The sequence below is a fragment of the Macaca fascicularis genome, chromosome 2 (genome assembly GCF_037993035.2).
Source record: "Macaca fascicularis isolate 582-1 chromosome 2, T2T-MFA8v1.1".
Classification (NCBI taxonomy): domain Eukaryota; kingdom Metazoa; phylum Chordata; class Mammalia; order Primates; family Cercopithecidae; genus Macaca; species Macaca fascicularis.
In genome coordinates this window covers 89,473,316-89,477,810 of record NC_088376.1, presented here as the reverse complement: position 1 = coordinate 89,477,810, position 4,495 = coordinate 89,473,316, and the positions used below count along the sequence as shown (strand labels likewise).

The 4,495-nt window shown below is 44.8% G+C and overlaps 1 long non-coding RNA gene across 1 annotated transcript; it reads right to left on the bottom strand.

Moving 5' to 3' along the window:
- Positions 1-502: 502 nt before the first annotated feature.
- On the bottom strand, positions 503-3,813 carry LOC135969672 (uncharacterized). Its single transcript, XR_010585031.2, has 2 exons — positions 3,659-3,813; positions 503-2,199 (listed from the first exon to the last, which is right to left on the bottom strand). It is a non-coding gene; the product is annotated as an uncharacterized lncRNA (long non-coding RNA).
- Positions 3,814-4,495: the final 682 nt, after the last annotated feature.

The following is a 4,495-nucleotide window of genomic DNA, read 5'->3' as shown; positions in this document are numbered from 1 at the left end:
CTGTCCTGTGGGAAGATGAGGGCACTGGCAAGTATACTCCCAGCCAGTGAGAATATCACCAGGCTGATGTGGGCACAGACCCTGTCTGTTTCCAGAATCCCAGGTGCCCTGGCAACTGAGGGAGCATGCCGAGTTGAGATTCAATCTTACCACAGGGCAAGAAAGGCTGCAAGTAAGGGTCCAAATGACTTGTCTTTAAAAAGAAGAGCATAGAGGCCTATATCTGGAGCCTGGGCATGGAGTCAGAAAATTGATAAATTAAAAGGTCAGGGGACAGCAGATTCTATAAGTAGAACAGGAGAGTAGGCGTGAGATAAAGCCACATCACTGCTGGACCTATATGCCCTTCAAAGTACAGTGTGGATTAAGGACTATGGAACTAAAAAGCAAGAACAAGGGCAGACATCCATAGGTCATGCATTGTTAACTAGCCTATAATTGCAGTGTAACCACACAAATAGAACACATTCTTATAGAGAGAATGTGCTCATCCATTTACTAATTTTTAACACATATTTTTATTATAATCAATTACATATTACACATTTACCATGTACAGAGTGTGGTGCTAGTAGACGGGATAGAGACAAACACAAGAAGTGGTCTTTGCCTTCCAGGAGCCACCACCTAAGCAGGCTTGTCTAGATATGAGCACAGATAGCTAGCGTGTGAAACATTGTGGGACAATTAGATGTCACTCCCAAAATTGAAACAGCAATGGCTACAAAATTTCTAAGGAGGCAGACATTATTCTTGGGTGATCAGAGGAGACTTCCTCGAAGTTGGGGGATAAAGTGGGTGAGTCACGGTGATGAAGGGAGCCGCATGAGTTTGGAAAGCAGACTGAGCTCTGCCACTTGTAGTTACGTGGCTTTGGCATGTATTTAGCTTCTCTGAATCTCATTTTTCTCCTTTGTAAATGAATAATTCTACTTCAAATATCCAAGGTTAGGGTCAAGATGAAATAAGATCACTTAGGTGTGCCTGAGAATAGGCCAGGAGAGGGGAAGGCGCTGCCCAGTGCCCCTGATCCAGCTGAGGGAACACAGCAGAATCCGCATACCACGAGAGGCCTGGGCCATGGCTCTGGACTCAAACAGCTTCAAAGTGGTTCCCAGATGGGCTCAGGAGAGCAAAATGACCTAGAGTGACACAAACAGACCTTGTGAATGGGAGTAAGGGACATCCCAGCAGCTGGTGGGGCAGGAGATCAACAATCCTTCCCATTTCACCTCTAAGTTCTGACAGGATTTACGTGATGCTGAGGACCAGATGCCAAAGCCTCCCTGTCCTCCAACAGCTTCATGCTTGACACCAGCAATATCCCCAAAGAACTTAGATATTCCTCCAAGGAAAATGGGGGCAGAAACCCTGAATTAGCTGAAAACAAGTTCCTGGCACCAGGCAGGGGCTCAAAAATAGGAACCAAGCTATTCAAGAATATGTGGAAGGTAATATTGCTTGGACACTGCAGCTTATGAATTATAATTTACACTAACTAATTCAACATATATTTGTCCTCTTTTTCTTTTCTCTTTCCCCAACATTTCCAAGAATGGACAATTCTGAATAAAATCCATGAAAGCAGAGAACTATCCAGTACAAATAGCCTTTCACAGGTCTGCCTTTATGGCTGTGAAAATAATTCAAAGAACACATTTCTCCTAATGGCAGGAAAGATGTTTTACTGCCTCATAGAAAGGACATTACATTTAAAAAAAAATCATTTCTGTATACCTCCATCTATGGCTTCTTATACCAGGGTAGTTGACACAATTGTGAGTCATCTGTGACCAATTTTTGGAAGCTGTGAAAATGGAACCAAGTGTCCACTTATCCACACGTGGAGTATGTGTACTCCAGGGAGGTGGAAATGTCTCTTTCACTGGTGACATTTAAGAAAATGACAGGGACAGCTATCACTCAGTGTGGGTTGGCTGCACAGCCGCCCGAAGGCAGCATCACTGTTGCTGAGAGCAGGGATGGGAGGGCTCCCAGAGCTCGAGGAAATAGGTCCGGGTTGACAGCAGCAGCTGGTTTGCTCTGCCTTCCCCACACCCATCTTCACCCTGACCCTCTTCTGGGCTCCCTGCCCTCACTCCTGTTTCCTCTTGGACTGCAACATCAGCTCCTCTTCCTCCCTTTGACTTCCTCCATTCCTCTCTCAAGTTGCCAGGAACACAAATCCCAAATGCCTCCCTAAAAAAGAAAAACCAAGAAAACTTTCCAGGCTGAGAGGTGGTAGAAACATTAAAAGCCTTACTCTTGATTTTCCCAAATTTAGCTTTGTTAACCCCAGATGCAGAGACTTTGTGTTAGACTGTGGGCAATTTGGAGTCTGCATTAGTTTCCTGAGCTTAATTTAATGAAGGCAGATAAATGCTATTGTAATTCTGAAAAATGTATTCACTCCTTATTTATCTGGTATCATCAAAAATGAACTGATATATATACCAGTTAGTTTTATGGATGATTGATCTTTACCCTCCAAATATAAAAATTTCTTTTTCATCTAAAACGTATTCTGCATTTCCTTCACTTAATGAGCACACCCTATTTAGAATTATCCCCACATTCCTTGGTCATCCAGGGCCACTGCATCAGATTTCAGCAGCTGAATGGTGCTGAACTAAATTTGTGCACTCAAGGAGGATGGGCTGGAGGTCCCCACACTAAATGTATGCAGACCCCTGTGCTGATCTAATTAGTGAGGCATCTGCCTGTCACAGCCCATGCTGGGCCGAGTCAATATCAGTGTTTCTCCCTGATGGTAAGAAACTATGAACCACTGGGGACAGGAGAGCAGGCAGTAGGAGAGTAAAGTCTGGGACAAAACCAGACTAAGGAGCAAAATCAAGAAGGTAAATGCAGGAAGATCCAAAGGACAGATATAGAACCAGGTAAAGGATAGAGGAGATGAAAGTAACAAAAGCCAAGTGCCCATGAAGTCTGGAGATCCATTTGTCTGCAGTCTGCTGCATTGCCTAGACTTTATTATTAATTAATTAATTAATTTATTTATTTATTTATTTTTGAGACAGAGTCTCACTCTGTCACCCAGGCTGGAGTGCAGTGGCGCAATCTCAGCTCACCGCCACCTCTGCCTTCTGGGTTCAAACGATTCTCCTGCCTCAGCCTCCAGAGTAGCTGGGATTACAGGTGTGCAGCACCACACCTGGCTAATTCTTGTTTTGTTTTGTTTCGTTTTTTGTTTTTTGTTTTAGTAGAGATGGGGTGAAACCATGTTGGTCAGGCTGTTCTCAAACTCCTAACCTCAAGTAATCCAACCACCTTGGCCTCCCAAAGTGCTGGGATTACAGGCGTGTGCCACCGCGCCCAGTCATGCATTGCCTAGACTTTATTGGCCCTTCTTGCATGGTCACTTCTGCTCTGGAAGCTTCTTAAAGGGTTCTTATGATTTTGGACTCTGACATTGAGATTGTCTTTATCTTCATCGCAGATCGCTGATTCTCCAAGTTGGGTCCTCTAGCAGTCTCCCTCAGTCCTCACTGCTTCCAACCTGATGCCAGCTGTGCTGGGGAACGAATGAAGGGTGCCAGGAAAACACACACACACACACACACACACACACACACACACACACAGGCAAACAACAACACAGGCATCCCAGCTTGCGAATCAGTTGTCCTACTTTCACCTGCACTTTGAATTCAGCATGTCAGATGCTGGCTGGGCTCCAGTGTCCTCTCATACACCATGGTGCGTGTCCCTTGAGAAATCTGTTTTCCCCTCACCACACCAAAGAATATTTCACGTGTTTATCAAGTCACAGCTGTGTTCCAGGTGGCGTTTCTGCAGGGTAAAAGCAAAACAAAATTCATTCTCCACCCTAAAGCTAGAGTGGTATTTTTCCAGTGTTTTAATACAAATCTGATTATGTAACTCCCTTTCAGCAGCATGCCACTGTCCTTAGAATAACGTTCAAAATGCTTTGTTAGTCTCCGCTCACCAGCTAGGCTCAGCCAGCTAACTGTAGGTACCCAGCTCAGGCCCTCAAACCAGCCCTGCCCTCTCCCAACCCTGCCCAGGGCCTTGACACCCACAATTCCCTCTGCCTGATGAGGCAGCTACTCCCATGCCAAAAAACAAAAATTAACAAAAAAAGCCTTCAGGTCTCAGCTTAAATGTCAGTTTCTCCAAGAAACCTTTACGGGCCCTTAAAAAGACCAAATCTCTTAATTTGTCCAATCAGGCTCTCGCCCCAGCCCTAAACCCCTCACTCCTGTGATCACTTATTCAATGCTAGACTCTAATCTCCATGAGGATAGTGACAGGGCAGATGAAGGTTTTGTGGTGCCTGCAGCTTCCACAGTGTAGGGAGGAGACTGGTTCTTCAAGAACAATACAAAAATACCTCACTTTGTATATTTTACCAAAAAATTTATGGTCATGTGAATGCATCGTAAAGCATCTCCCAGAACCTTGGAAGGGGCTGTGCTAGCGAGGGGACCTGAAGCTCAGGTTTCTTCTGTTT